The sequence below is a fragment of the Sus scrofa genome, chromosome 13, assembly GCF_054392235.1.
Source record: "Sus scrofa isolate SSC_HxYL_T2T_F1_AM1 chromosome 13, Sscrofa_HxYL_maternal_Yorkshire_Landrace_v2.0, whole genome shotgun sequence".
In the NCBI taxonomy this organism is placed as follows: Eukaryota; Metazoa; Chordata; class Mammalia; order Artiodactyla; family Suidae; genus Sus; species Sus scrofa.
Genome location: NC_139395.1, coordinates 170,374,565 through 170,399,523, shown reverse-complemented (window position 1 = coordinate 170,399,523; position 24,959 = coordinate 170,374,565). Strand labels below are relative to the sequence as shown.

At 34.2% G+C, this 24,959-nt stretch overlaps 1 long non-coding RNA gene across 3 annotated transcripts; it reads left to right on the top strand.

The window, feature by feature from the left end:
* Positions 1 to 158: 158 nt before the first annotated feature.
* LOC146397762 (uncharacterized) lies at positions 159 to 24,719 on the top strand. 3 transcript variants are annotated; one of them, XR_014825320.1, is made up of 3 exons: positions 159 to 209; positions 21,188 to 21,453; positions 22,435 to 24,719. It is a non-coding gene; the product is annotated as an uncharacterized LOC146397762 (long non-coding RNA). The 3 variants fall into 3 exon arrangements; XR_014825321.1 differs by having other exon boundaries at positions 161 to 209; positions 21,161 to 21,345; XR_014825319.1 differs by having other exon boundaries at positions 161 to 209; positions 21,161 to 21,453.
* Positions 24,720 to 24,959: the final 240 nt, after the last annotated feature.

Below are 24,959 nucleotides of genomic sequence, written 5' to 3'. Positions count from 1 at the left end.
AAAAGGGCAGGACAGAGCATAAAGCACTTGTTTGCTCTTAAATTTCAGAATGACACATATTAGTTCTGTTGACATTTCACATGGAGGTGTTGTAAACTATTTTCAAGGAGACATGCAAAGTTATATAATATATTTCAATGATACTGAGGAACAAACCATAAGAAGGTCAGAGTGTACAGCAGGAGAGTAGCACAGACTTCTAGTTCATGGTAAGAGATTTGGATGTTATTCTATAATGGGATGGGGATCTGGTAGGTTTTGAAAAAAAGGTTAAAAATATTACTTAGTTGCTGTGTTGAAATATACTCCAGGAAGGATCGGTATGAAAGAAGGAAAACTAGTCAGGAAACTATTTTGTTGGTCTAGACGATGGGGCTGGTCTGGGGTGACAGTAGTGCAGAAGGAGGAAAAGTGGATTTTTTTAGAGGTGTAATATCTGCACTTGCTCTGGAATATATATGATCATGTCAGAAGAAGGATAAATATTTGATTTTTAATAACTTGAAGCTACTGGGTGGTGTCATTTATTCTGAAAGGCGAAATTGGAAGTAATAGGGTTAGTAAAAATTAGTTGAAGTGTTGAAAATTTCTGTAGAAATTATATATTAAGTGATTTTAAGTAGCAATTATGTTAGAATAGAGAGTAGAGCCCTCAATTGTATTTAAAAGTCAAGAGGAGAAAGAGCTAGCAAAGGGAGTAGAAATAGCTCCAGTGCGGAGGGAAGTGACTGAGAAGAACTTGGTTTCCGGGAATTAAGGTGAAAACAGTGTACCTAGAAAGTAGTAGTGATTGATTGTTTCATATCACCTAGTGTTAGGGCTTCCCTGAAGTTAACAAACTTCAAAGTGCCGGAGTGTTCGCACTTCAGGAGATATCCTCCAATGAGAGATAAGTGAATATGGAAAAATGCCTCTAGTTTTTCAACCCACACTGAGTTGAACTGAGCAATATTCTACATAGTCTCTCAGAGGATTCACAAGAGATTAAGCCCCAGTTGCCAATGGTTGAAAGCTCACTCCTTTCATCCTCCCGCTCTTATCACTTTACCACTCCCTCACTATATTTTCTGAGATCAACTCTCAAACTATTCGCTCCCAAAAAATTCTGTCTCAAAGTTTGCTTCTGCGGAAGTACAAACTAAAATAAGATAAAGATAATAAAAACAAGGCACTAAAAATAAAAAGCAAAAATTTAGAAATCAATTTATATGCATTGAACACAGCCAGAGGAGACTGATTGTCCTTGGAGTCCTCAAAGGACAAGTATTTCCAGGTACTTAAACTTTTCCAGATCATGGAGTGATTTTTTAAAATTTTCGAGATTTCAGTATTGATGAGAACAAGCCATCAATACCCAGATCTCAAGAATATAGTGGCTGCCTAAAAAATTTACAGACATCTTACTGATAGGTAATAAAGAAAAATCCTGACTAGATTATTATGAAGCAGAAATAATTATATAACATAAAGTGGAAGGTAAAAATGGTTTAATGGAAAAATCTTTTAATATAATTAATCACATTAATAGATATAAGAACTCTGATCATTTGGCTCATATTTTTTGGAAAAAAATCAATAAAGTTAAAATTTTTTTTGTAGATTCCTTTTTTTTTTCTTTTTCTTTTTATGGCCTCACTTGTGGCATATAGAAATTCCCAGGCTAAGGGTCAAACTGGAGCTGCAGCTGTGGGCTACACCACAGCCACAGCAACACCAGATCTGAACTGCTGCTGTGACCTATGCTGTGGCAACACCACATCCTTAACCCAATGAGAGAGGCCAGAGATTGGACCCACATCCTGAAGACTACAATTGGGTCCTTAACCTGGTGAGCTATAATGGGAACTTCTTAAACATAGTTCTTGAGAAAAATTCTGAAAGAAATAGGAATAGGCTCCTTCTTCATTCATCAACAAACTTTAGAACCAATATATATATAGTCTTCCCTTTTTTCCTCATTATTACTATGGTCCACATGGAATAAGATTATTCCTTGACAAAATTTAATATAACTTATAGCTTCAAACATCATTCCTACCCTTATTTCAAAATTTCTGTTCACTTTAGGCACATATAGATTCCTGCTTTGGATTTGAATACCATATCTGTAAAATTATATCAACTTGGTTGAAATGCAATATTGCTTTAAAATAAATTTTGTTTTCATGAAAGCATTTAAAAACAAACTTTGCTGAAGCTTAAAAGCATTTGCTCTTCTATATTTTCCTGATAACTTAAGAAAGTCTTACAAATTACTGTTACCAACCTTCAGTGTCAGTTTCCTTAAAAGATCTAAAAATATTTGAACTTTAATCCTTTAAATTATTTAATAATTGACAAATGAATAAATAGTATTTTCTTTCCACTTACTAATTTGATTTTTATTTAAATTACTTAATTTTTCTAACTATAAATTTAAAAAAATAGTTGGGAGGAAAATAAATTACTTTTACTTTTACACCCATTTGATAACACCAATATTGATAGTAAGTTGAAATTCCACACTTACATTTTACCTCTCTAATTTTTATCTTTAGGATTTGGCACCTATTTATGTAAATGTATCTGTTCAAATAGCATTACAGGCTCCACTTGTTTTTTTTTTTTTTTAATAATTTAAAATAATATGCTTTTGTTCTCTATTTGCTAAACCAGTTTCACTGACATCTTCTCATATTACTCATTTACCATTGGTATTTAAAGAAATTTAAATTCTTTCTAAATCAATTTAGGTGATTATTTTTCCAATCTGTAAGTATATTTTACAATAACAAAGAATAGGAAATTTTAGCAGGATGGAGCATGGAAAATCATTTGCTATGGGGAAATATGAATGTGCATGTATGGGAGGGAAAAAATGAGTAACAGAAAAGATTAAATAACTGAAAGTAAAATGAGTCATAAAAATTAAATGAATAGTTATTCCCATGTGATAAAGAATCATACAAAATAGTTTACTGTCATGATATTTTTCTAAACACCTTAAGGTTTTACATACTTAAAGTAAATGCATTACTGTATTGTTAAAATTTCTTTATTATTTTTATATTTCTTTATTATTTACATGTCAATATTGATGTTCACGAATGACCTAACTATTCAGTTCAACTCACAACAATATTCTATCATGAATATTCTATCTAAAATAGGTCACTTATTGATTAGAGTTTCACATGAATGAGAATGACATTTTATCTCTTTTAATTAGGAAATTTAATTTGCCACTAAACCAGCCAAATACAAGCCATTCAGTGTTTCCAACATCCATCCTTCTATCATTTGCTTGTCATTTCTACAGTTCTACACATCACCAATGTTCTATTATCACAATCCACAAAGACTGTCTCTAGGCTATCATGTCCTCTTTCACTTTTCTCTTTCCTTATCTACTTCTTGTTTAAAGATTTTTGAACCTACTCTTTTCTGATTGAAATGCTCCCTTTTTGCAACCTGTTTTACCCAGCTAACTCTAATTCATACTTTGGACTGTTGTTTTAATATTATTTCCTAATCGAAGCTACCCCCTGGACTACAAGCTGAGAATTGTTATGCATTCTCAGATTAATTTTCCTTCAAAACGACTGTCAAAATTTGAATAAATAATTTATTTTTATGTTTAATGTTTGCATTCCTCTTTAGGCTATCCATAACAATATCTATCTTAGTGGCAGATGAAAGTCTATTGCTAGGATAGCTAACATAGTAGATGATACTTAATATAGAAGGAATTAATTGGAATAGGAAGTGAGTCAGACAGTAAAAGAGGAATCTGGAAGTAAAGGCCAGGGGTGTGAGAATAAGAAAACATAAGACTTGTAATGTGAGGATTATAGGACTGTGTGGAATCAGGAATGGTTTCATTATTTGAGATTTGTACATGCTGTGTGTACCAGAATATTGTGATTATTAAGCTGTCTACTTTCAGTGCAAATCACATCATTGCAATCTTATAATTGCTAGCAATGGACTAGACCTTAGAAATTTAGTATAAATCTATAGCTTGATAAATAAAGGATACCTAGTCAGAGAAAATAAGTAATTCTCAATTTAATGGACTTTTCAATAAAATAAACACACATGGACAATGCATTGTTTACATGATAAGTTGAAAATTTTACTTTTAATATATAATGCTGAAATCAAGTGTTGATATTTTCATAAAATTAAATAGTGGAAATAATACTATTAAATATTAAAATGTATATTTCTAGGAGTTCCTGTCATGGTGCAGTGGAAATGAATCTGACTAGGAACCATGAGTTTGCAGGTTCGATCCCTGGCCTTGCTCAGTGGGTTAAGGATCTGGCATTGGTGGCTGTGGCATAGGTCAGCAGCTACAGCTCTTATTAGACCCATGCCTGGGAACCTCCATATTATGCAGGTGCTACCCTAAAAAAAAAGACAAAAGACAATAAAATAAAGTAAAATAAAATAAAATAAAATAAAATGTATATTTCCAAAATAGGTACACTCTTTAGTGGGTCTGCTAAAATTAACTGGAATATGTTTTTGGTTTCTTGAAGAAAATTAATATTTTAATTTTATGGTTATTGGTTAACAGTGAGTTTAATGTAAGTAAATTCTGAACATCTATCACAGATATACATTTGTATTGATTTTTTGCTATTTTTCATTTTGACAAATGCATTTAAAAATTAATTTCATTTGTTTCTATGTCATGAATCTCTTACATGAACACACAGTTGACTCATTTTTAACTGTGTCATTTTTGTAAATAAGGAGGGTTAATTCAGATGCATTCTGAGGGGATTACAGAAATGGTGAATATAAATCACCTTCACATCTTTGAAGAAAGCTATCTACATAAATGTAAAGTACTTGCTATTTGGATGTTTGTATTCTGAAATATATTATTTAATTATGGGATGTCAAGACTATAATGTCTACTATTTCATTTTCCAGAGGCAGTGACTTCTTATTTTTCATAGTTGTTGCAATAATAGTAGGACTTGTTTAATGTTTAAAGAAGGTAGAATTGTTTCTTGTTTTTTCAGTAATAAAGCCTTATTTTATTGCTTATTCTGTTTACCAATAATAATTATTATGACTTTGAAACCCTCCTGGCATTTTATAAGTAAAAGAACAAATAAAATCGTGTCAAACTTTGTTTATTGCAAAATTCAAATACTTGAAAGTTGTTGATGAAGGACTTTAAAGTTCAAGGTCTTTAAAATGGGAAAAATGTAATTTAACTCTTCAGCAATATTTCAAATATGACCCAGGACAGTAGTGGTCAAAGCTACTAACTACCTCAATATTAGTTATCCTTAAGGAAAAAGTATATATGTTACTATAACTAGACCTATATAAAGTCATTTGGTGTTTAAAAGTCCAGGGAATGTAACTAATTTTCTTCAGTGATGCTACATTAGAGATATGTTTATAATTTGTAAGTTAAAAGATTACCAGAGCTATTTGTAAATGAATTTGAATTGATATTTATCTTAACTGTGTTGTTTTTCACTAGTAGCCAATCATTTTCAAATACACTTTAGCTGGGTCTAAGCATACTCTAAAATCTTTCCTAGTAATCCTTAGAGGCATAGAGCTGAGAGCCTCTGATTTAAATGGATACAATTTGTTTACATTATCTAGCATGTTGCCTCATACACAGTAAGCAGATAGTAACTATTCATTATTAATTGTGACGATTATAATTTCAGTTCTGTCATATCCTGGGCCATATTGCCTGGTATGAGGATGTGCTCAGATTGGTCCTATATACAAGTATCATTTCAAAGTGTAAATTTGGGTCTCAAATCCTACTAGCCCCTCCTAAATGTGGCTATTGGAACGATAAGCTATAGCCAAAATGTAGTGAAATATTCTTTATTATCATTTGTACAAGCAGTCCATCACGCCTCAGTACAGGACTTCTCTCATAAGTCTGGCCAGGCTCACGATAGAGCATACTTCTTCAATTTGAGGTCACTGAGTCTTTGAAGCAGACCCCAGGTTTTTTACTTAATTAGCTGCATGAATAGGATGCCTAATTGATGACTGACTGTCCTTGGAGAACAAGGTCTGTTCTTGGAAGCCAGGACCAATGTATGAGAGGGAAATTGTGGAGTGATGCTCTTTTCTGTATAGAACAATGTTATTGTCCAATCTTAAATCTGGCTCAAAGAGTACGTTAGGCTTTGACTAATTTATCAAGATTTCCGCTCTGTAAAGGGAGTGAGTGACATGTCAGCCCTGCATAAGAAGAGACCAATCAATATTTGAGGCTAATATTTATGTAGACTCTAATCATGTAAAAAGAAATCATCTTATAATTTAGTTTAACTTAATTGCTGTAGCTTTTGGTTGCTTTGGAGACAATGTAAGAAGCAAAAACTGCACATACAAAGCTTCAAATTCTACCTCTTCCACTTACTAAAATTTATCTTGAACAGAATTTTGATATATCTATTAATGCCATTCTCCATCCATAAATTTGTTGCAATATTAGTTGTATTTCAGGATTTGGATAAGATTCAAATAAGGTAAATAGATTTCAAGAAGTGATTAAAGGGTTCTACAGTCAAGTATATTTGAGATAAACTAACTTTACTTCAATATTTATCAGATGTTTTAATAAGCATTGGAAATATCCAGAGGAGAATGTGGAAGGACTTTTTTCCCAAAAATTATTTATCTGAAGAACTTATTTTCCAAAAAGCATCTCATAGAATTAATAATTTGTTGAAAAGCTTTCTTGGAAAAAAACATTAATGAGTTCTCATTGTGGCTCAGTGGTAACAAACCTGACTAGTATCCATCAGGATGTGGGTTCGATCCCTGGCCTCGCTCAGTGGGTTGAGGATCAGGTGTTGCCGTTAGCCATGATGTAGGTCGCAGACATGGCTGGGATCCTGCATTGCTGTGGCTGAGGCGTAGGCCAGCAGCTGTACTTCCAATTTGCTCCTAGCCTGGGAATTTCCATACGCCACAGGTGTGGCCCTAAAAAGCAAAAAAAAAAAAAAAAAAAAAAAAAAAAAAAAAAAAATGAGTTAAGCATCATAACTGGTTACTAAGAAAGTACAAAAATTGAAGAAATTTTTGATTTGTAACAATGCGTCTTTTGTGTTAGCTACATTTTTTACATTGCATCATGTTGTTGAAATGGCCACATTTGTGTGGGATATATAAATTATGTGAATTGGACATTTCAGAAAAGAGCAGTGAGCAGCACAGTTCCTCCAGAAAAGAACAGTGAGGTATGAGACATAGGGATAAAAGGACTTTTAATCTAAAGGTCTCTTAATCTGAGTTTTGTTTTGTTTTGTTAGTTGTAGCCGCTGCCCTTAACCAGAGCCACAGCAACTCAGGATCCGAGCTGCATCTGCGACCTACATCACAGCTCACAGCAATGCCAGATCCCTAACTCACTGAATGAGGACAAGGATGGAACCCAAGTCCTCATGGATACTAGTCGGGTTCATTAACCACTGAGCCATGACAGGAACTAATTGATTTGAGTTTTGATAAAATTTATAATAAGGAAAAAAATGGGCATGGCTTTTTATCACTGAAGATCTTAGAAACAGTTTTAAGAAAGGGCTGGGTTAAAATTAGACTGAAAGTAGGCAAAAAGGAAGGAAGGAAAGGAGGGAGGGAAAGAGGAAGGGAGGAAGGAAAAGAGGAAGGAAGTTGGTTTATCTCTGGGATACAGGCAGAACAATTTTAGATTACGAATTACACAACTGAGGAGAAATAGTAAGCTATTTTAGAGCCATCGAATTTTTCTGCAAAGTCTCAGTAATTTTTTTTTCTCTTGAATTGAATGAATCTAGACTCTATTCTATTTATACATACTATTTATTACTGGAAAATTCCCATGCATACAATAGCTAGATCTAGAGAGAATAGGAGAATGTTAATACTATAAGGTCATAGGCTGGAGAGAATATCTTCCAGGTGCTTGAGTAGTAGCAGTTTGGGGTATAAAACTAATAATGTTGATAACAGAAAATGATCCCTCCAATCAAGATGTTTCTTCATGGTGTCTTATATTCTACCTTCAGTGTGGAATGGTTAACATTTTTGATCCCTTACTTATTATATCACATAAACCAGGTATCAAAAAGCAGAATGGGAGTTCTCTTGTGATGCACTGGGTTCAATCTCTGGTCTAGGAAACTTCATGCATTGTGGGCCCGACCAAAAAAAAAATTATTAGAAGTCACTAATTGCCTAACTTAGTTCATCTATTCTTCCATTTTTACCCTAGAATAATAACATTTCATTACCAAAACATATTCCAGAATATTAGAACTGAAAAAAAATAACTTGAACATAAACTCTTATTTTAACCAAAATCGAGGTTAAAGAAAAATAGATCATTGAGATCTGGCTTTAAAAACTGTGTCTCATTGTTATAAGGCCCCGTCTGCACCCTATTCTACTACGTGCTGCTGAGTGATTTCACAACCCATTTCCCACTCCACTCTGTGTAACTTCAATGAGCATAATTTCAGATCTGTTACAAGCAGAAGTGTTTTGATGAATAAAAAGATATTCTAAAGAGAGGGGGAAAAAATGAAAACCTATGATCCACTTCAAGGAAGTCTGCCAAATACTATTTGAAATGCTAGCATTTCTCATCCAGAAACCAATGTAAACTAAAATATAGATGACTTTATTCATGTTCCGTTTAATAAAGTTTCTTAATTCCACAAGGCAAGAAATCCTGGATTGACATTTAGTTTTGCAGTAAAAGAAAGTGCAATATTGTGCAGGAGCAAATAAAACACTATTTTATATTGTTCCTCTAAAAGTCTCTGAGTTAAGTGTTGCTGCTAATTATGCTGTTAGTCCTCATGGGTCAGGAACTAGAGGCTCCCAATGTGAGAAGCTATGCATATACCAAGATTAACCATAGTAAATGCTAAATATATCTGATTCTCCTAGAATGGAAATAAATTAAAAAAAAAACATGGTTTGTGCATTAGTGGATTTTAAAATTATTCCATAAAACTTCAATTATGTGGAGATCTTCTGTAGTAGCTGAACATAACCATTATCTATATATCAGGATGGTTGTCAGAGGAAAGGGAAACTGGCACTATCAAAAAGATTTTCCAGTGCAAGAAGGTGGATACAGGACTGGGATTTCCAAAGGTAAATACTAGAATTATATTCTTATGGTCTATTCAGCTCAAAATGCTGCAGCTCTACCCACTGTTCATTGAGAAAAGTGAACCTTTGTAAAAGGAGAATTTTAAAGGGTGCTCTATATCTGGACTGAGTCCCATGGGACAGCCTCATTTCTGTTTTTTCAATCTCACTTCAATTTGCTTGTTTCTTTGAGAATGATCTCCCACTAATGGGATTATTTTTTAGTGGTTATACATTTAAAGCAGTTCCCCTTAGTCCTGTGTTAGAAAGTTCAAGTCTCTGTCCTGACTCAGAATTAAAGAGCTGATATGAAAGAAATCTTCGCTGTGAATGGTCTAACTCTAACAAATTCTTTCCTTCTGAAATGCATTTAGTTTTTCCAGTTTAATAATTTTGCCTCTTTGTATCTGCCTGCATCAATATTTTCAAGTACAGATCTACTTGAAATGACACTCATTGGTAATGTTCTTTGATATTTTTTCCCACAGACAGCTCTGCTATATATCCTATGGACATGAGGACAGAACTAGAAGGCAGACATTTGCTGATGCAATTCCAGGCAACTCTGCATTAAATTTGCTTCTGTAATTGCAGCTCTTGCTGCATGGAGTAGTTTCTATGAGTCACCACACACAATGCTTGTGATGGTTTTTAATTTATTTCATCTTAATTCCAAATCCACTTATCACTGCAAAGAGGGATCTCAAACTTTTAAATGTCTTTCCTTTGTCAGCCGGCGAGGTATAAAGCTTTGTCAGTAGAGGGTGAAAGATATTTATATACAGGAAGCAGAGCCTTTCACAGTTCTGGTTCTAATGTTTTCCTTGCAAGCACCTGCAGTATATTAGGCTTCATCAGGGTCCACACCCAGGGTGTGGGCAGTTTTCTAGTGCCCAACACTGCAGCACAAGTGGCTTTTCTAGCATGTGGCTCCTTTATTGGCAGAACAGTTTCTCCAGTGCCCTGTTCCTGCTGCATGGGTGCCTTCTATAGTACTCAGCTCCTGTAGGACATGGCAATAAGCTGCATCCAATATCTTTCTTGACTTGTAATGGGATTCCAGCAGTTTCAGAGTGGAATTCCCTTGATGTGACATGCCTTCCCATGGCTACCTAGAGGATGCATTTCAAAAAAGTCCCATGAATGCAGCAACACTGCTGCTTTCTTCTCATCCACTGAGGAATAGTCATTCATTTGTCAACAAGGTCTGTATCTCAGCCCTGGGGACAAGAAGACCTATTTTTTGGGTGTTCTATCTTAGCTCAAAGAGTACTGGCTACTTTTTATATTTGCTAACCTTATATTCTTTAGGTTCTTTACCTCTTCCCAATAATAATGGTTAATTTTAAGTGTCATCCTGGCTAGACTATGCTCACCAGTTGTTTAGTCAAACACTGTTATATATGTAGCTGCAAAAGTATTTTTAGATATAATAAACATTTAATTAGTTGTGTTAAAATAGGAGCAAATTGCTCTCCATAATGTAGATGGGCCTTAGCCAGTCACTTGAAGACTTTAAGGCAAGAAGACTGATGCTTCCTGAAGAAGAAGGAATTCTGCCTGAGTTTTTATGTCTTTGGACTCAAAGTTACAAGATAAACTATCACCTGAATCATCAGCCTGCTAGCTTGCCCTATAGCTATCGGATTTGGCAATTCTCACAATCTGATGATCCAATTCCTTAAAGTAAATCTTTCAGTGTCTTTATCTCTATGGCCTATTGATTCTGTTTCTCTGGAGAATCACAACTAATACAATGGGCAATCCCTCATTAATCAAATCCCTTGTTAGTGTTAATCATTCCTTATATACATATTATTGTGCAGTTTTTGTCTCCTGATTGGACACAACTAACCCAATGCTCTTGCAAATATACTGACAGCACATATGACTGTGAGAAAAGTTTCTGGTGATACAGTTGAGATGACACCATCTTGTATCTGGAGGTATTTCATAAGTTTCCTCTGTGTCCTTCCCTGTTGATGTCTTTCTAGGCTTCTCATCATCTTGTTTTGAGGTGACATAGGTGGATACAGGCAACAGGAAACCAAAATCACTAGTTAAGCCATCATGGTTACACATATACTTTAAAAATAGAATTGGAAAGTTGGTTATATGGCTATTTTTTGACATATATCATTTTCCTTATTTGTAGTGTGAATATTTTAGGAACAAAAAAGAAAAGATAAAGAATAGCAATCAATCTCTAATTAGAGGGGATAATATATTCTAATACTTAGATAAATAGAATCATTAGAATTGATACAATAATAGTAACATCAAAAAGGAAGTACTGATACACTTAAAAACTTGGATGAATCTCTGGGGAATTACGCTGATGAAAAAGTCAGTTATATTGTTCAGAACCTTGACTATGGTGGTGGATATACAAACTTACTTTAGTTTTTATACTAAATACATATACACAAAAATAGGTACAACTAGGGAAATCCAAGTAAGATAGGGAGATTGTATCAATGCCAATATCCTGGTTGTGATATTGTTTTATATCTTTGCAAAATGGTGCCATCAAGGCAAACCATCTGAAGAATATACAGAATTTCTCTGTATTATTTCTTATAACTGTACATAAAACTTCAATTATCTCAATAAAACTTCCAATTAAAAAAATTGGTAGAGTACTAGAAAATCAGCTCATAATTAGAAACAAACATAGTAGGGCTTGCAATTGGAAACAAGCATGAGGAATAGAAAAAAAGCTTTTTTTTTTCAATTTTCAAAGGGGTAGTTCTGTAGAAAATACAACTTAAAGTGTTGTCTTATTATTTTCCATCAATATAAATATGCCTCCAGTAACCAAATACCTGAGAATCTTTTTTTTTTTTTTTTAAATCACCTGTGTTAAGTTGCTGTATCAAATAATTCACCAAGTTTGGTAACCGTTCACACAAAAATATATTTCAAATCAATTCACTTCTTTCCGACTGGTATATATACTACATTAACCTTTAAACTATTAGCGTTAGCTAATGTATATACACTATACTAACCCTGATGTTATCAGCCTTGGCAACTATTATTTATGTGGTAGATTACTGCATGAGTTCCCTACTATCCTCCCAGATTTCATTATTGCTTCCTTCAGTCCAATCCTTACTCCAAGTGATATTTTCAAATGTCAATAGTATCATGCCACTTTCCAACTTTAAACTCATTGATGACTTTCCATGGTTGCGAAAGTGAAAACTGAAATCTTTAATATGAACTCGAACAACAAAAATAATGCAAAAACTAAGATTTATTGTCTTTTATCTTATGCCAGTTACTAATTACCTGCATATATTCTAAGTACTCTACATATATTAAAGTATTTATATTTCATAATACCTTAATGCTTAATATTACATACCTTCTATTCTTATTTCATAAATGAACAAACTATGCCCAAAATGATTAAACAATCTGCCCAAACAAACAATGATTGCTACTGTCAGAATTCCAACACAGGCTAAGTCAAGGCCTGACGATGTAAATCTGCGTGCTTTATGCAGATTGTTGTTCACCACAATTATCCATAGGCACCTAATGCAGCTCTCCCACTTCCTATGTTCTAACCACACTGGTATTTTAAATGTTTCTTCAATGTGTCAAACTTTTTTCCTTTTTAGGCCTTCCCACATGTTTCATTTTTCTGGTATGCTTTTCCTCCCACTGTCCACATGATTATTTTTACTCATCCTTGAGGACTAAATTTAAATGTCACTCTTCTAAAAATTTACAGGATCACTGCCCAGTCTCTAAAAGATCTTATATGTTACTCTCCAATAGAACCTGCATTTTTATGTTTTGCACTTATGATTAAAAGTGTAGATTTATTCTCCATTCAATTAATTTCCATTTTATCAAGCAAAGTGTGTAATAATGAGGATTGTGTCTGTTTTGTTCACCAAAGTGTTTCCAAGGCCAAGCAACAAATAGTTTATGGATGACTGAACAAATGAGGTGCTGGGGCAGATCTTTATATAGGAAGCTAAAGGGGTCCCCATCTGGCAGCCTCCCTTTTTCTGAATATAAGATCTTTTTTTTTAGTGAGTAATGGAAAGGGGTTGGGTGTGTGAAAAACATGAGAAGGTTTAATACACTGATGCCTAAGGTGAAGCATGAATATGTGGTGCTAGCAGTTTGTCCTGTGGTATAATTGACTTTTTTTCTTATAAATATCATTCATTTTGGTTGTATGAGAAAAAGAAAGCAAGAATGGCAAGTACTTGGGGTTATTCATATTAGGGGTTTGGGCACATGCTAAAGTGATAAGGCAGTGAAGCAACCCTGAACTACGAGCATTAGCATTGACAATGTATGTTAGGGGTAGAATGTGGGTGTTAAGACAAGATGTACTAATGTTTTAGTCATGTTATGAAATAGCTGTAATTAGAATGGCTGTGCAAACATGCAGGAAAGGGGAATACTGTGATTAGAGTGGAATATTTGAGTTCATGGAATCAGTGAAGCTCTACTGGAAACAGCTGGCTCAAGTGTAACAGAGATTATCATTGGAGATGAGGAGGTTGGGCAACTAGCCAGAGTGCATGGCTGAGTGGTTCATGTTGAGGTTGAAACCCTCCACCATGAAGAGAGAAATTGAAAAGTGATAAAAATTAGGAGGTAAAATATTTTTTCTGATAATTTTATGGTATCAGGGAGCAATTAAGTCAGATAGCTCTGAATAATGAAGATAAGAAAATAAACTACCCTGATTTTTATAGAACTATGTGAGAAATGATCTTTTAGGGGCATATAATTTTATTTAGGTCCAAGAGATGGAAAAACTCTCTGAGAGATGTAATGTATGTAAGTTGTGTGGTTACTTAGAAGGTTAAGAGTTTTGAAAATCAGAGTGGTAGATTTGGGAAGAGAAGGGAGAAAATGAGGGTAAGGTCAGTATCATGAATGGCAGAGAATTGTGAAGATAACTACAGAAGAGAATGTTTAAAAGTTCATGGGGAGTGAGTGGGGTGGATTGGGAGCTTGGAGTTAGATGCAAACTATTGCCTTTGGAATGGATTAGCAATGAGATCCTACTGTGTAGCACTGGGACCTATGTCTAGTCACTTATGATAGAGCACGATAATGTGAGAAAAAATAATGCATACATATGTGTGCAACTGGGTCACCATGCTGTACAGTAGGAAAATTTTTTTTTTTTTTTGCCTTTTCTAGGGCCGCTCCCATGTGGCATATGGAGGTTCCCAGGCTAGGGGTCGAATCGGAGCTATAGCCAAAGGCCTACACCAGAGCCACAGCAACTAGGGATCTGAGCTGCGTTTGCGACCCACACCACAGCTCACAGCAATGTCGGATCCTTAACCCAGTGAGTGAGGCCAGGGATGGAAGCTGCAACCTCATGGTTCCTAGTTGGATTCGTTAACCACTGAGCCACGATGGGAAATCCCGTGTATTGGTGAAATAATTTAAAAAAAAAAGTTTATGGAATGGATAAAACCTTACACATCATTCGTCTAGGAAAGAGATATAAGATAGGATAAATTTCATCTTGATATACTCTTGTAGGATTATGAGCACTAAGGTTAACATAATTTAGGTTAGTATAGAATATAAACAAATTTTTAAAGTTGTTGTGTGGGATCAGATATTGCTTTTCTCCATAAACACAAATAATGTATACTGACAACTACTATGTTTATGTGTAGGCCTGCACTTGGGGTGTGGGGAACCTAAGGAAAAATGGTCCTAAATACATCAGGTTGGTACTCAGTATAATATGTTTGCAAGTTTACATGCCTGGAATAGTGGTACACTGTCCCTGCCCTTTATCATTATCTGTCCAGTTTAAAATATATTTGTTTCCTAAAATATTCAAATTTTGAAAAGATTGCGATTTAAAAAAAAATTTCCATCTCAAAAAAAATTGTATGACATATCACAAATGTTCCTGTTTTACTGTGTATCAATTATCAGTTTCAGGTTTTATACAACATTAAAAAAAATCTATGACTAAAATGTCATAGTTACTTTCTAACTCTCCTATTCCTTTTTTCTTTTTTTTTCTACATAGCTCATCTCTGGCCCACATCATACCTTATACTGAATCCAACTTTACTGTCATTTAAACCTCAATCCATGTTCTTCTTAAAATTATTGTTTTGGCACCCCAGAGAAGGAAGATTCAACCAAATATACCATGATGTAATTGGTCTAAGACAGTTGCTGCTATGGTGAAGTTTTTACTTCTTTGGTCATTTTGTAGTTTGATAAACGGTCTCTTTTATCTCTGTTCAAATAGTAAATGAGTTATATTTAACAGTCAGTCAAATTAAATAGTGTTATAACTATTTTAAGACATATATGACAAGTATGCACTATTATCTTATGGAAATAGCAATGGACAAGAATTCTGTTAATGCCTTCTTGGAAGTGCTTTTAAGAAATCCAATATTATCAACAACACTTATAAAGTATAAAATATAATATAGTAGTGTTGAATACGCCTTACATTATCAGTATTCTGAAACCTCAGAAGCATAAATTTAAAAATGAAAACAAATTACCTATATACTGTTGTATAATCTTTCATTCTATCTTTGTATATATGTGTGTATATATATATATTTAATGGTAAAAATAAACAGTATGTTAATTTAGAATATTTACATGGAAGAGAAATTCCAGCATAACCCATTTATAGTAAAACTGATTCTTAAGGAAATTGTGAAATTCAAAATAAAATAATCTATTTTTGGCATCTTTTTTTCAGAAATCTATACAACATGAAGAAAATAGAGCTTATTATCCATTTCCAAAAAATATAGCTATGTGTAGAATGAATGTTAGTATCTAATACTTCTTTGGAATTTAGAGCTTTGTCAATGAATAAGACCATTTATTTTTCTGGTACAGCCACTTGGGAAAACAGGTTGAGAGTTTCTTATAAAGTAAATCAAACAGTTGCTATGTGAAATAACAATACCATTTATAGAGATTCACCCAAACAAAACAAAAATTTGTTTATCAAAAAACTGACATGCAAATGTCTACAGAGGCACTATAAATATTTGTCCCAAACTACAAAAAACCCAATGTCCCTTGAATGGGACAGAATGACTGACCCCCAAATATGCCACTTTGTCATGTGGATTATCTGAATTGAAGGCACACAAGTTCCAGCAGACTCAAAACAAACAAACAAAAATTTACCTCTATCTTAGCTACCAAAAGAATTTAGACAGAGGCTCAGAGAGAGAGCTATTACCAGAGATAACTTCTATATGAATGACCTACCTGTATGTCAGGGCAAACATTTAATTACTAAACATCTCTTCTACTTTTGTCCTGCAAATTACCTCCTCCTCCCGCCCCACCCCTGTCATGCCCCTTGAAGATTCAGAACCTTAAGCCATTTCTTAACTCAGGACAGAATATTTAGCCTCAAATGCCCAACTTGCCCTTAGGTCTTATATTTTTATGGTGCTCCTATGTACATGTAATTAAGTTTTTGTTTTTCACCTGTTAAATTCTCTTATGACAATTTAATTAATGGACTAGCCAAAAGAACCTAGGATGGTAGAGGACATATTTTTGGCCCCTATACCCTCAGTAAAGTAAGGATAAACAAACTGTACATCCATACAAAGACTTCTACTCAGCAATAAAAAAGTAACAATCTATTAATCTGTGCAATAACATAAAATTTAAATAAATTATGCTACGTGTAGTAAGCCATATTCTAAAAGTTAGGAACTGTATGATTCCATTTGTATGACATTCTGCAGAGTCAAAACTATAGACATCAGCAATTTCCAAAGCTGGAGATAGGATGAATAATTGAGTATACAGTAATGCACAGAATTTTAGAGTTGATGGAACTCTTGTATGTCTTTAATACTGTAACAATTATGAACATTATATGTTTGTCAATCCTCACAGATTTATACACTGAAAGGGGTAAATTTTACTGTGTGTAAATTATGCGCAGATTTTAAAAAATGAAAAAAAAAACTTAATTAGGAACTAAATGTTTCTATTTAAGTATTTAAGTAGTAGGTGCACTACATGAAATATTCCATTTATTTATAAGGTAAACAAAACTAGACATGCCTGAGGAGCAGTGAAAATATAGAAAGTAAATTGTATGCTGTTTTTATATAATAAAAATAACCATAACCAAGATATAACTTCATTTTGGAGAAAAAAATTAAAGACTGATGTTTACTCAGGCACACACAACTGAATGCCTAATTGAGGTCTAGTAAAAAAGTTTATTTAGCTCTACTTGTAAATATGAGTTATTATGGATATATGAGCTAGTTCTATTGGTGGAAATAAAGCAGGAGGAGGAGGCAGGGGAGAGGAGGAAAAAAGTAAAGGGAGAAGAAATGGAATCAAAGTATGAGGGAAAGGAGGAACAGTGGAAATATTTGAAAGTCCTTAAACAAATGAGTATGTTTCAGAATATAAATAATAGAAGTAAGAAAAAAGAGATTATTAAAAGAAAGCACAACTAAATACTGGCATGTTTGCAAAAGTGGTGGGTCCAAATTTCTATGAGAAGGACTATGACAGAACCTATACAAAAAAAGATGCAATTGCAACTTTTGCTGTTTGAGTCTAAATTCTGGGTCCAATTCTGTCCATTCAAAGTTTCAGATTGTTCACTAATAATGATTCCAGAATTATGACCATTGAAAAATAATAAAATAAAATCACTATAACAGTCAGGAGCATTTCTAGCTTTTTATAGTTTGAGACCCTTCAAACCTATTTATGTCTAAGAAGTAGATGAATGAAATCCTTTCCCCAAGTGTGGAGAAACAGTAAACACATTTTGTATTATTTCACAAAAGATTTTACCTTTTCTTGTTTTATCTTTTATCTTGAAAGAAACAAGAGATGTTATACTTGTCTCCTCCCATCCTATATATTATCGACATAAACTCATCCAGGACACACCCATCAATATTTGTATTGTGTAATTCCCTGACAAATAGTAAAAAGAACCTGCCTCAATTCTTTTTTTTTTTTTTTTTTTTTGCTTTTGCTTTTTAGGATCACACCTGTGTGATATGGGAGTTCCCAGGCTAGGGGTCAAATCAGAGCTGTAGCTGCTGGCCTACAACACAGCCACGACAATGCCAGATCCTTAACCCACTGAGTGAGGCCAGGATTCAAACCTGCATCCTCATGGATACTAGTCGGGTTTGTTACTGCCAAGCCACAATGGTAACTCCTCTCAATTCATTTTTGATAAATAAATGATGAGTTTTTGGTCCTTTATATTTACTAGCTAATTTAATTAGTTATTTGGATTATTGCTATGTCAGTTCTAGAAATACTTTGAGATCACCTTCTATCATTTCCTTTGACATATAGATAAACAGAGTTTAAAAATTAAATAATTTATTCAAAATTTGATAGATAACCACATGTTAAGGAGTAAAAGCTTACCAATAGGAGTTTTCTCCTCACTTGTCAAAGTGGGGCCATTTTAAGTGTGTGGTGGCAATGAATGCCCTGATAAACTGGGCTCTAACTGCAATGAATGAATCTACTGTGGAATGGAAAGAGAAGGCAGTTATAACAAGTTGGAAAAGATACAGCCTCAGTCATTTCTTCCATCATTTATCAAATTCTAAGATGTCTAAGGACTATATTGGAGTGGGTGAGTATTATATGACATGTGAGTTGAATATAACAGCACAACCATTCTAAGGCAGACATGCTGTTGGAATCGAGGGGCAAATCCGTGTGTCCATCCTACCTTTATGTGACTTAATGTCTGTAAGGCTTTGTTCTGCTCCCTCCATCTTTAAAGCAGATGGAAAGTTCTTTGAACTTCACATGCAACAATTGAGAAACCGTTGGCTCCTGGCATTATTATTTTCTAGAAGCTGGATGGACTTTTTGTAGAGCACTAAAGCACAAGCTTGCTGAGATGGCATATTGTTTAAGGGTACTAGTTCTTCTAGTGAAATGAAAACAATTCTTGAAACATTCAAACTAACATTTTCTTAGTTGCTAGTGATTATATGATCTTGCCAAAATTATTTAATTTTCATAAAATTTAATAAAGTTATCCTTTAAACTAATACCCGCCTTCTAAGTAGATTTGCCTAGACCTCCCTGTTTCCTAATCTTTTCTGCTTTGAAATTACAACCTGTGTTTCTGAATCCTACAGGAAATTTTCTTCATGCTCATCTTGATAAAATTATTTAACTTCTCTAAGTATTAAATTTCTTATTTCAATGTGACTGAAATTACACTGCATCAGAATTGCTGTGAAGATCTAATGAACTTAAGGAAATGAATATATGAAGGTCTTAGCTGAATGACTAGCACATATTTGATACCTAATGTATTTTATCTATCAAGATTATATTTTAATTCTTTCTGGAATCTGGCCCACAGCATAGTGCCTAACATACATGAGGCCCTGATTTAATGTTTACTTAGTAAATGACTATGTCTTTGAAATATTTCTCCCAACAGTATGTTGATTAGACACCCATCATATAATTGCTTATCTCAAAAATAATTCCAAAGGAATTGAATCTCTAAAGATAACCAATTCTATAGGAATATTTACCATAAATAACATGAGTGCAAATATTTGTGTTTCCCCTTTGCACACAATATTATGTGATTTGGCTTACTATGATTATTTTTAGCAATTTCTTCTTTGGAAATCATTAAATGTCATCTTTATCATGCTATCTAAATGTTAACTTTTTAAAGTTATTTTTGGAATCTTCTCATAATATGTGCTTTGGCCAACGATTGACTTGTTTTTATTGCTTTTAAAAGCCTGTTTGGCATATGTCCATACTTGGCACTTTAGTTCCATTGAAATAATGCATTCACGGTTGTATGTGCTTATTTGAATTTTATTATAATAGGAAAATCTATACCTTTATTTCTTTTAAAGTAAAGCATATCCTTTATTTTCTGTGATCTATTAGGTTTAGCCAATTTGTTTGAAGGTGGAATACCCAACAGGATATTTTTGGTTGTTATTTTGTCTGTTTTCTTACCATTCCATAGAAAAATTATATTGATGGAACTATAATTCAGAACATTTATTCTTCATTCTCTCATTTCTTTTTTCTAGCTGATGTAATTATATACTTATTTAAATTATACCAAAAAAATTCCCATAACATTTTCATTTTATGTTCTATTCAAAAATATTTAATTTCTATCACATAGAGTATTAATTATAACATAAATGCTTATCTATTTAGTATTATGCCCTTGAAAAGGGACGTGAAATAAAATCATATTTAAACTGTGATAGAGATAACCATCATAATCATCAGTGGTGATGAGCCATATGGTACTTTTGAAAATGTTAAATTAAAAAACTACTTTCAGATACACAAAAAAGTCTAAATTCTATTTTTATGAGTATTTAATGACAATTTTTTAAAAAGATTATATAGTCAAATAATTCTTTGTTCCCTGCCTTCAATCCTATCTTATAAGAAAAGAAAGCAAACAAAAGGTAAAAAATCCTTTTGTTGCCATTTCAATTTGCTGCTTAGGGTTCACTCATCCTACATTAAGGGAGTTACACAAATTAAGCATGATTGTGGTATGTTAGTCTTATAATTAGTACTTTCTAAATCTATTCACAGGAGCCAAACGCCTAGTGTTCTTAGTCACATCTGATCTACAAAGCAAGAAATTTTCATGTGGTAAATTTCAGCACTTTCCAAAAAGCAGTTAATCATTAAGGGAGAAAAAGTCTCCTGGCATTTATTGTTCACAGCACAAGAGAAAAGCATTAATATGACTGTAATTTTCAATTCCAAAAGAATTTCTTCACAGTTTAACATAGATTAATGCCCAAATGCCATTAAGTGTTTCTATACCTTTCTGTTAAAGATGGAAGCTGTTATTATAGAAACAGTAAAATTTTTATGCTGAAAATACAGGTCAGGTAACCTTCTGAGTTGTAAAGAGGCAATCAGTTATTTTAAAATGATGGCTTTTTATACTACAGAAAAACAGGGGAATTTCCATGCTGGTAACTAACTGGCTACTAACTGAAAACTTCACTGACAGGTTGTCTGTGGTATCTTCTGCCTCCAGCTATCTAAGAAGATCATCATTGAGGACCGTCATTTTTGTGAGGAGAGAAAAGACCATTCTAGCAGCTCAGACAAGCATTCCTTGTGTCAATAGCAGGAACTGAAACAAAAGAAGAGACTTGTCATCAGCCTAGCTGCTGTCCGGGAGTAACACCAAGGGTATCAGGCAATCTGTACTAAAGCAGATAAGGCAATTGTTAGCCCACCGACTTGTAAAATTAAAGTGGTAAAAGACAGGAGCATGAATACATACTGTAATGGGAAGAAGTAAGTTCCTCCATAACAATAACTGATATCTTGAGATAAAAATGGCATAAGATTTCAGAGTTTGTGTCATTTACAATTTTATTATTATCGTCAAATCTTTTCTATATTTTTCATTATTCCCAATTCTTTTCTCCACCCAAATGTCTACATTTTTCAGGAAGTAATCTCTCTGAGTGGTTTTTAAGATATGCTACACTAAATCAGATTTATGGGTAAAAATCAAGGACAGTTTAATAAGTCTTGACCCCAAGTAAACTATTGAGAATAGGATGGACACAAATGAAACCAAGCAAGGCCCTGTGGGGCTCCTGGGCACAAGCCTTTCTGTATCCTTCATTTCTTGCTTTTGGGAATAAAGCTTCAGACTCCATGACCTTCCCTGAGTTTCAAAGGGCAGGTTCAAACAGTTGCTAATCAGGAAAAGGAGAAGATGCAGAGACTAGGGAAGAATAGTCAATAAACAACCCTGTAGCCTTGGAGCTGGGTCCTGGTTCAGCCTCAAGGAATATATACAACAATATCTTTGAGTTCTTCTACAGAACTAAAACCTCCAACAAATGAAAACCAGAGAGGAGGACCACCAGAACCAGTACTGGGGCCATGAAACACCAACTTTGAAGAAAAATGAAAGCTTGCATCTACCCTGATCCTATCAGTGGCCCTATTTTCTATTCGCAAACTATAAGAACATTTCCTATTCTCTCCCAAAGGAGAGAAATGTCTTTAAGGTATTAGCTTGTGAGCTTGTGAGACTGAGCTAATGCGCTATTGGGCTCCTAGGCAGAAAAGCCTTTCTGTGTCCTCTATTTCTTGTCTTTAGGGACTAAGCCTCAGCTTCCATAACCTTCCTGAGTTCCAAAGGGCAGTTGCTAATCAGGGAAGGGGGGATGCCGAGACCAGGGAGGAGCAGTGCAGCCTTGGGGCAGTGTCCTTGTTCCTCCTCAAGGATTACACAAATAATATCTTTGACCCTTTCTGTAGAAGTGAAACCCCCAACAAATGGAAGAACTACTTGGTGAAGCATTCTTCATTCCAGGAAGAAGGAGGACCACCAGAACCAGTCTTGGGGCCACTAAACACCAGCTCTGAGAAACAGCGCCAACTTGCCTCTTCCCTGAGCCTTATCTATGTATGGTCTTGATCATTATTTCACTCCCCAAACTATAAAACCACTTCCTAACCCCTTCCAAGGTGGGCACAGTCTTTAAGGCATTAGCCTGCTGTGGCCCCCTTTGCACAGCAAAGCAATAAAGCTATCTTTTTCTCCTTTACTCAGAGCTCTGTCTCTGCATTTCAATTTGGTGCCGGCAGACAGAGGCCGAATTTCGGCAACACTTGGTTTCGCTGAAATGGACGACACTTATGACTTGAACCTAGCCAGGAGCCAGATTGGCACTTGAACCCTCAGTTTTTTAATTAGAATACCTCACCTGGTGTCTGGACTTACTGAAGTTCAGGTTCTTTGTATCTGAGTGCAGAAGGAATTCAGGGAGACAAAGCAATAGGCAAGAAATAGATTAATTAAGATAGGATGCTTGTAAGAGATATAAGCAGGCAAAGAAGCACTGCCCTGAGATGCTACAATGTAGCTATATATCCACATTGTAGGCAATAGGTGGGCTACATTTTTATAATCTAAGGAAAATGGGGAGGGGGAAAAGACCACCTTCTTCCTCTTTCTTTGAGTAGACATTAGGCTTACATCATTAGCTCCTCCTTCCTATCCAGTAAGAGAATATTTTTGACCCTATGAGGGCAAACTAGGACTGCTATGGAGCTTATTCAAATCAGCTGAAGGATGGTAACGTGCTAAAATATGTTGAGCCATCTCAGGTTACCCTATGATGAGGGTCTCCTACTTTGGAATGTCATTTTTCCCTTAAATTCCTCTCCTTGGTCCTAAGGATCATTGTTTTGCTAAACTTGAATGCAGCACTCATTTCATCTTTCACTTAATGTCCTGAGGCACATCTCATTCTTTTATTTATGGTTTTATGGTTAAGCAAGCCTGCTACATTCTGATGGCTTTCTTGAGTTATTATTAACTTACAGTGGTCTCCCAAAGTCCCCTAGGTTTCCCTTTTTACCTATGGTCCCCTACTGGGACTTCTACAACTTCCTGTGTAACTATCCTACTCCATCCCTATCATGGCCTTCCTTGCCTGGCAAAGCAATAAAGCTATTTTTTTTTTTCTCCTTTGCCCAAAACTCTGCCTCTGTGTTTCTATTGGGCACCTGCAGACAGAGACCATTTCAGCAACACCAAGAAAGAAAATGGTGGGACAAGTTTCCAAACCACATTACCATAGGGGCTAATCAGCCTTAAAAATAACTAGTTTTTTCAATCAATATGTCTTTTGGTCTCTAAAAGTCTTGTTTAAAAACAAAATTCAACTAAGTAAATTTGAAAACTAATTGGCTTTGTGAAACAAATAATGGATTAGACTGCATCCCATCTAGCAAATAGAAAGGAGTTCCAAAGAGTTACAGAAATGGGAAAGGTTTTTACAAACAAAGAGGGAGATAATGAAGTCATAAAAAAAAAAAAAAATTCAGGCAAGGTCACCTTCCTCTGGGGAACAAAAGGGTCTATTAGCTGGCTTACCTCACTGATGCTGATCAGTCATCTTAGACTGACTGGTTAAGATTATATCCCTGGTGAAGGCTGAAACTGCAATTAAGTTAGGAATTAAGTCTTGATTTGGTGACATGGACTTAGCACAAGTAACTATATTTTGGGCCTCTTGTTTCTTTTTTTTAAACAGGCTTTCTATGAAAATGCTTTAAAAGTCTGTTCAAATGTAGGAAGTATTATAAATTCATTGTTTTGTTATTAATATTTTTATTAACATGCCCCCTATTGCTTAGCTAGATGTGTTTTTCTCCCTTTTAACCATGTTCCATTTACACATTTTCCTACACTATAATTTCAGCCAATTTGTAAATAAAAGCAATGAAAAGAATATCTTTTTCTTTCTATTATCTTTGCAACTATTCAAAAACAGAAAGAAATAAAAAATGCAAACTCAGAATAAAATTAGCATTAGAAGGAGCCCTGGGCTTGGATACAGAAGTAAAAGTCTTAATGAGCACTGCATTTTTGAATGATATATATTTGATCTTTACAGCCTTTAAATATGTAAAACAGGGATAATACCTAACTAAACTGCTATTGTGCAGATTACATATGATGATTTTTTCAAAAAATTTATTACGGTTGATTTACAATGTTCTGTCACTTTCTGCTGTACAGCGAAGTGACGATATATATATTCACTCCATATGTGTATATACATATGTATATAAATATACATTCTTTTTCTTACATTATTCTCAATATTATGATTTTTAAACTAGTCCAGGCACATAAGAGACACTGTACAAATATCAAACATGAACCAATCAATAATTTTTATATTTTATGAATATAACACAAACCTATAGTCATTCAATACACTTTAGATATTTGCCTACAAGACTTCTGGTTACATTTCTGGACAGATGGT